This window comes from Bos javanicus, chromosome 11 (genome assembly GCF_032452875.1).
Source record: "Bos javanicus breed banteng chromosome 11, ARS-OSU_banteng_1.0, whole genome shotgun sequence".
Taxonomy (NCBI): domain Eukaryota; kingdom Metazoa; phylum Chordata; class Mammalia; order Artiodactyla; family Bovidae; genus Bos; species Bos javanicus.
This window is the reverse complement of record NC_083878.1, coordinates 30,203,033-30,211,517: the sequence shown is the minus strand read 5'-3', so window position 1 is coordinate 30,211,517 and position 8,485 is coordinate 30,203,033. Positions and strand designations below refer to the sequence as shown.

The 8,485-nt window shown below is 38.7% G+C and overlaps 1 pseudogene; it reads right to left on the bottom strand.

The window, feature by feature from the left end:
• Nucleotides 1-1,124: 1,124 nt before the first annotated feature.
• LOC133256519 (large ribosomal subunit protein uL23-like) lies at nt 1,125-2,015 on the bottom strand (annotated as a pseudogene).
• Nucleotides 2,016-8,485: the final 6,470 nt, after the last annotated feature.

Genomic DNA, 8,485 nt, shown 5'->3' with positions numbered 1-8,485 from the left:
TTGTCTCAACTAGCTGATTCTGAATAAAGGATCTACATTTCCAGTTATCAAAGGGAACAATGGGTGATGCCATTTAAAGAAAGGGAGAGGGTAATGTGTGTTTGTGAAACCAAGGAGCCAGGCACCATTTTATCAGGAGTGCAAATTTCTGGGTCTTCACAGAGGTGAGGGTGTCAGGATGTACAGGATGTCACGTTGTACTCTGCCCTTTCCATTCTCCAGCTGTAGAGAGCACTGTCACTTAGGAAGATGAGTTTTTATTATAAGGATTGTTTGCCTATTTCAAACTATTTTTTCCCTCTTGGCTCTGATTTCTCATTCTTTGACTTTTAAAATCAACTCTAAAGAACACTTTTTGAAAAGTCAGGCTGTTGTCAACTTTTACTATTACAAACATGATCATGACAAACAGCTTTATACATACATCTTTGTATATTTGTTCAATTATTTCCTGAGGATAAATTCCTAGAAGTAAAATTGCTGAATCAAAAGAAGTAGATGCTTGGGAGGAATTTAGTAAAATTTACTAAATTACCCTCCAGAAATATAACAATATTCATGTCATCAACTGATTATGACAGTATCCTTTTTCTGTATGCAACAAACATTTTCAAATCTTTGCTAATCTGAAGGTTAAAAATATATCTCCTTCTTGAATTAATTTCGTTTTCAGCTACCAAAGATTTTTTTGTTGTTACTTAGGTTTATTTGCTACTTTAATTTCTCCTTTTTGTGAGTTTCCTTTTTATGTTCTTTGTCTATTTTTCTATCACAACATTTAGCTTTATCTTATTTATTAAGCTCAGTCATGTCTGACTCTTATACTACCCCATTGACTATAGCCCTCCAGGCTCCTCTGTCCATGGGATTCTCCAGGAAAGAATACTGGAATGGGTTGCCAATTCCTTCTCCAGGGGATCTTCCTGATCCAGGGATAGAACATGGGTCTTCCACATTGCAAGCAGATTCTTTACCATCTGAGCCACCAGGGAAGCCCTTATTTATTAATAAGAGGTCTTTATCTGTTAAGACTATTAACTGTTTGTACACCATTGCAAGTGTCCCTCCAGTTTGTCCTTTCTCTCTCTCTCTCTCTTTTTTTTTCTAATTTTTCCCCTGATTAACAACATTCTCTCTTGTTCCATCCAGGTTATCAAATTTGGCTTGGAAAAAAACCAACCTAGAAAATCACAGATCTCATAATGGAGTTTCATTATTTGCTGATTCATTTCCTACTGCCACTTCTCCAGGACCTTCCACTCTTGCTCTGAAAAATACAAGGTCACGTCATCAAGCATCATGGTTATCAGAATAGACCATAGCACTTCACGGTCCCACCAGCCCCAGCCCCGCAGTGCCCACTGTCCTGGAAGCTCCCTGGACCTTCCCTGCCCCTTGGCCTCCCATTCTGCCAGACCCTTGTCCTTTGTGAGTTTTTTTTAACGTAGTGAAAACTTTTACATTTAGAATTAGTCAGCTGGACTCAGTTTAGATGATCCCAGTTTTGTTGGCAACATTCAAAGCATCATAGTCTGGAGGCAGCTGAACCTATGCCTTCTCCTCTCCATCAGATCTGATCAGGGTGTTGTCCTTTGCCATGCCAATGTCATAGAGCTTCTTCACAGCCTGTTTGGTTTGGTGCTTGTTGGCCTCAACAGCCACAGTGAACTCCAGTGCGTTGCTGTCCTCTGTTTCCTTCATGGTTGACTCTGTGGTGAGTAGGAACTTGATGATGGCATAGTGGTCAAGCTTCTTCTCCTAGGGGCGCTCTTCAGAGGATGTTTGGGCTGCCTCCTGAACCACAGTGTTTTGAACCATGGGAAGGTGGGTGACGTCTGGATCTTTTTTTGTTTCTGGCTGTGGACACCTTTCAACACTGCTTTCTTGGCCTCAGAGCCTTTGCTTTGGCTTCAGCTTTGGGAGAGTCAGGGGCTTCCTTCTTTGTCTTTGGTGCCATCTTTGTGAAAAGGCCTGTCCTTTGTGCTTATCATTGTTTGTAGCATTGACTTTGCTTTGTCTTTCTTGATCATACAAAATTTTATTATTATTATTATTATTATTATCATTTGTGGCACTGTTGCTCAGCTTTTGGGATCTTAGTTCCCTGACCAGTGATCGAAACTGCACCCTGGCAGTGAAAGCACCAAGTCCTAACCACTGGAACAGCAAGGAATTCCCAAAATTTTATTATTTTTGTTTAGACAAATCTATCTGATACTTGCCTTTAGAAGAAAAATTCCTGAAAGAAGCCAGAGGGGGAAAAAACCACCTTAATTATAGGGAACAAAGATATGAATTACATCAGACTTCTCTTTAGAAACCATACAAGCAAGAGATTAGAGTGAACTATTTAGTGTTGAACCAAAAAAGCTACCAAACTAGATAGCTGTATCCAGTTAAATTATCTTTCAAAAGTGAAGGAGAAATAAAGACTTTTTCAGGCAAATAAAAGCAAAGGAACTTGTCACCAGTCATCCTGCCCTTATGAGAAATGGTAAAAGAGATTCTTCCAAGAGAAGAATGTATAGATCATATATCTGCTGCTGCTGCTGCTAAGTCACTTCAGTCGTAGCTGACTCTGTGCAACCCCATAGACAGCAGCCCACCAGGATCCACCATCCCTGGGATTCTCCAGGCAAGAACACTGGAGTGGGTTGCCATTTCCTTCTCCAATGCGTGAAAGTGAAAAGTGAAAGTGAAGTCGCTCAGTCATGTCAGACTCTTAGCAACCCCATGGACTGCAGCCTACCAGGCTCCTCCGTCCATGGGATTTTCCAGGCAAGAATACTGGAATGGGTTGCCATTGCCTTCTCCAGATCATATATCTAGACCTGTAGAAAATACATATTAGAAACTCAGATCGACATCTGAAGAAAGATGAATATTAGAGAGAAGAAACTAATGAAAGTAAAATAAAACTTTATATTTTTGTTATTCTTAATTGGTCTAATAGATAACTGCCTGTCCAAAAATAACAGTAGCAATAATGTATTGGTTGATTATAGCTTATGAATAAGTGAAATGAATGACAGCAATGTTACAAGGGACAAGAGGGGAAATTGGGAATCCTCTGTTATAAGGCACATGTCCTACCTATGAAGCAGTATAAATAGACTTACATTAGTTGTAAAGAAGTATAATCAATGGGCCAAGAAAAAATGGAATAATATAAAATGCTCAATTAAAAACAGAGAAGGCAGGATGGGAGGAAGCAGGGCAGTGTGAGGTCACTTCACTTCCTGTGTGCAGGGTGGCTTCCTGCGCTCCCACCCTTGTTCTCTTGTGTGAATAAGAGAAGACTGCCACCCTTGTGTGTCTCACGCAGGCCCCTGGAAGGGTCTGTCCCAGTTGGCTCTGCCTTACCACTGCAGTCACTCCCCCTGGCTAAAATTGACATCTGAAGACATGAAGAAGCAGATCTACAACCTGGCCAAGAAAGGCCTGCCTCAGAGTGATCCTGAGATGCTCACATTGCCTGTGGCAGGCAATAAAATCTTGAGAATTCTAAAGTTCAAAGGACTTCCTCCTGATCTTCCTGAGGATCTCTAGCATTGAATTAAGAAATTGTTGCTGTTCGAGAGTACCGTCAGAAGAATAGAAAGGATAAAGATGCTACATTCCTGTTGATTCTGATCGAGAACTGCATTCACAGGTTCACGCAACATTGTAAGACCAAAACAGTCCTTCCCTCACCCCGCCCCCAAGCAATTTGGAAATCCTAGTCATCCACAGCCCCTGCTCTGGTTGCACAAATTTGTCTATGTACTCCAGCAATAAAATTATTGTTTAACCAGGAAAAAAAAAAACAGATAAGGCAGAAAAAGAGGGGAAGATAAGAAACAAGGAACAATGCAATGACTAGAAAACAGTTGCAAATATGATAGATATGAATAAATTATATCAATAATCATTTCAAATGTGAAAGGTCTAAATACACCAATTAAAAAATAGAAATTGAGGGAGTGTATAAAAACCATGTTGCTTTTAAGGAGCCTACTTTAAATGTAAAGACACATACAGATTGAAAGTAAAGAGGTAGAGACATACATGGGCTTCCCTTGTGGCTCAGCTGGTAAAGAATCCGCCTGCAATGGAGGAGACCTGGGTTTGATCCCTGGGTTGGAATATCCCCTGGAGAAGGGAACAGCTACCCACTCCAGTATTCTGGCCTGGAGAATTCCATGGACTAAATAATCCATGGGGTCGCAAAGAGTCGGACACTACTGATTGACTTACACTTTGACTTTTAGAGACATAAATACCATGGTAACACTAACCTAAAGAATACTGGAGTAGCTGTATTAATTTCAGACAAAGCTGACTTCAGAAAGAGGAAAATTAACATGGTGTTATCACTAATATTAACACTAATATTATTTTATAAATATCAATAGCAAGGAGAATTATTAATGATAAAGGGGTCAAGTCTCCAAGGAAACAACAATTCTGAATGTGTATCTGCTTAACAATAGAGCATCAAGATATGTGAAGCAAAAACTGACAGAATGCAAGGAGAAGTAGAGGAAGCCATTATTATAGTTAAAGATATGAACACTCTCTATTAGTAACTGACAAATCCAACAGACAGAAAATCAGTAAGAATACAGTTGAACTAAACAGCATTATTAATCAACTGGAGTTAACTGACAGTTATAGATTTATTTATCCAAAAACAGCAGAATACACACATTCTCCTCAAGCTTACATGGGATATTCACTAAGATAGCCCACATTCGGTGCCATAAAACACACATTAACAAATTTAAAAGAATAGAAATCCCACAAAGTATTCTCTCACACCACAATGGAATTAAGCCAAAAATCAATAACAGAAAAATAAATGGAAATCTCAAAATATTTGGAAATTAAACCACATACTTCTAAATAACACATCAAAGAATATCTCTAAAAATCCTTAAATATTTTGAACTAAATGAAAATATAACTTAACAAAATCCATGGGATGCAGTGAAAGTATGGTGTGTGTATGTGTGTTAGTTGCTCAGTCGTGTCCGAGCAAACTTTGTGACCCCACAAACGGTAACCCATCAGGCTTCTCTGTCCATGGAATTCTCCAGGCAAGAACACTGAAGTGGATTGCCATTCCTTTCTCTGAGAGCAATGGTAAGAGAGAAATTTATAGCACTGAATTCGTATTTTAGAAATGGAGAAAGATTTAAAGATAATAGACTAAGCCTCCAATTTAGGACAGAGAAAGAAAAATAATATAAACCTAAAGGTAGCAGACTACATTAGGGCAGATATCAATGAAACTGAAGACAGGAAAATAATAGACAAAATCAGTGAAACCAAAACCTGGTTCTTTGAAAAGATCAATATTTTCCATTGGATCTCCAAAGTAGACATACCAATGGCCAGCAGGCACATGAAAAGATACTCAACATATCTACTTATTAGAGAAATGTGAATCAAAACTACAATGAGATATGACTCACACCAGTCAGAATGGCCATTATTATAAAGTCTATAAATAATAAATGCTGGAGAGGGTGTGGAGAAAAGGAATTCAATTACATAGTTGGTGGGAATTTAAATTGGTGCAGCCACTATGGGGAACGGTATGGAGGTTCCTTAAAAAACTGAAAATAGAGTTATCATATGATCCTACAGTCCCCCAGAGGAGGGCATGGCAATGCACTCCAGTATTCTTGCCTGGAGCATCCCCATGGACAGAGGAGCCTTGCGGGCTACATTCCATGGGCTCACAAAGAGTTGGACATGATTGAGCGGATAAGCACAGCATCTACAATCTCACTACTAGCCCTATATCTGGAGAACAGTCTAATTTGAAAAGACATATGCACCCCAACGTTCATAGCAGCACTATTTACAATAGCCAAGACACGGAAGCAACCTAAGTATCCATCAACAGATGAATGAAGAAAGATGTCATATGTGTATGTACACCACTGCTGCTGCTTATTCACTTCAGTCATGCCCGACTCTGTGTGACACTATGGACTGCAGCTCGGCAGGCTCTTCTGTCCATGGGATTCTCTAGGCAAGAGTACTGGAGTGGGTTGCCATGCCTTCCTCAGGAGATCTTCCCGACCCAGGAATCAAACCCATGTCTCCTGCATTGCAGGCAGATTCTTTACCGCTGAGCCACTAGGGAAGCCTGTGTATATGCATACATATATATATGTGTTTATCTATATACTATATTATGTAATATATATAAATTAGGACTTTAGTATTAACATATACACACTAGTATATATAATGCAGATTAGCAACAAGGATCTACTGTAGAGCACAGGGAACTACATTCAATGTCTTATAATAAGATTTAATGGAAAGGAATCTGAAAAAGAATATATATATATATATATTCAATCACATATATAATTGAATCATTTTGGTGTACACCTGAAACTAATATAACATTGCAAATTCACTATACTTCAAAATTTTTAAATAGTTAAAAATATATATTTGCCTTTGGAATATTTCTTTTTTAAACTGTCCTGACTCTTTACCAAAGGACAATTTATATACAATAAACTGACCCATTATAAGTGTACATTTGTATCAGTACTTCCAATAGAATTTGTACATGGTAGAAATATCCTACAATATGCAAAATCCAATCAGTGGCACTAACTACCCCAAATATGGCTAGTGTGATCTAGAAAATATAAAATATATTTTTAAATTTTCTAATATTTTTATTGAGGTAAAATTTATGTTATGTAAATTTTGCCATTTTACCATTTTAAAGTGTATAATTCACTGGTATTTGTTACCTTCACAGTGTTACACAACCATCTGTATCAAATTTCAAAACATTTCATTACCCAAAAAGGAAACTCCACACCCGTCGAGCAGTAACTTCCCATATCCCCTTCCCCCATACCCTGGCAATCTGTAATCTGCTTTCTGTTTCTTTGGCTTTGCCTATTCTGGATATCTCATATAAATGGAATGCTGTAATACGTAGATCTTTGTTATCTGATTTCTTTAACTTAGCATAACGTTTTCACGGTTCATCCATGTAGTAAGTAGCTTGTGCAAGTATGCCATTCTTTTTTGCAAATCCATAGATGGTAGCCCATCAGGATCCTCCATCCATGGAATTCTCCAGGCAAGAATACTAGAGTAGGTTGCCATTCCCTTCTCCAGGGGATCTTCCTGACCCAAGGATCAAACTCAGGTCTCATTGCATTGCAGGCAGATTCTTTATCGTCTGAGCCACCAGGGAAGCTCTTTTATAGATATACCACAGTTTTTTTATTTGTTCATCGGTTGATGGACATTTGGGTTGTTCTTACCTTTTGGTTAAAGGCATTAAAGATAAATAGTGCTGGTGTGAAAATTCATACCAACTTTTGTTTGAATATCTATCTTCAGTTCTTTTGGATATATATCTAGAAGTGGAATTGCTCGGACCTGGTAATTCTGTTGCTGTTGTTGTTCAGTCCCTGACTCTTTGTGACCCATGAACTGCAGAACACCGGGCTTCCCTGTCCTTCACTATCTCCCTGAATTTGCTCAAACTCATATCCAGTGATATGAGTCATATGTGATGTCAGTGATGCCATCCAATCATCTCATTCTCTGTCATCCCCTTCTCCTCTTGCCCTCAATTTTCCCCAGAATCAGGATCTTTTCCAGGGAGTCGGCTCTTCACATCAAGTGGCCAAAGTATTTGAGCATCACTCCTTCCAATGAATATTCAGGGTTGACTTCCTTTAGGATTGACTGGTTTGATCTCCATGTGGTCCAAGGCACTCTCAAGAGTCTCCTACAGCACCGCTAATCGCTAATTGAAAGCATCGATTCTTCAGCACTGAGCCTTCTTGATGGTCCAACTCACATCCGTACATGACTACTGGAAAACCCATAGCTTTGACTGTATGGACCTTTGTTGGCAAAGTGATGTCTCTGCTTTCTAATACGCTGTCTTGGTGCTAATTTTATGTTTAACTTTTTAAGAAACTGCCGACATGTTTTTCATTGCAACTCTACTACTTTACATTCCCATGAGCAATGTATACTGCAAAGTTTCCAATTTCCCTACATCCTCATCAACACTTTTCCTTTTCTTTTCTTTAAATTGTAGCCATCCTAGGAGTATGCAGTAGCATCTTACTGCGGTCCTGATTTGCATTTCTCTGATGACTAATGATGTTGAGCATCTCTCATGTGCTTATTGGCCATTTGTATGTCATCTTTGAAGAAATACCTATTTGGTTCTTTGCCCATTTTGGAATTGTTTGTCTTTTTGTTATTGAATTGCAAGAATTCTTTACAAGTTCTGGATATTCCTTATCAAACATATGATTGGCAAATATTTTCTCCCATTTTGTTGTTTTTTGTTTTTTTACTTTTGATGGAGTCCTTTGATTCACAAACATTTTTTATTTTTATGCCAAATTTATCTATTTTTTGGCTGTGCCATGTGGCTTGTGAGATCTTATTTCCCCAACCAGGGATCCAACCCAGCCCCTTGGCAGTGAAAGTC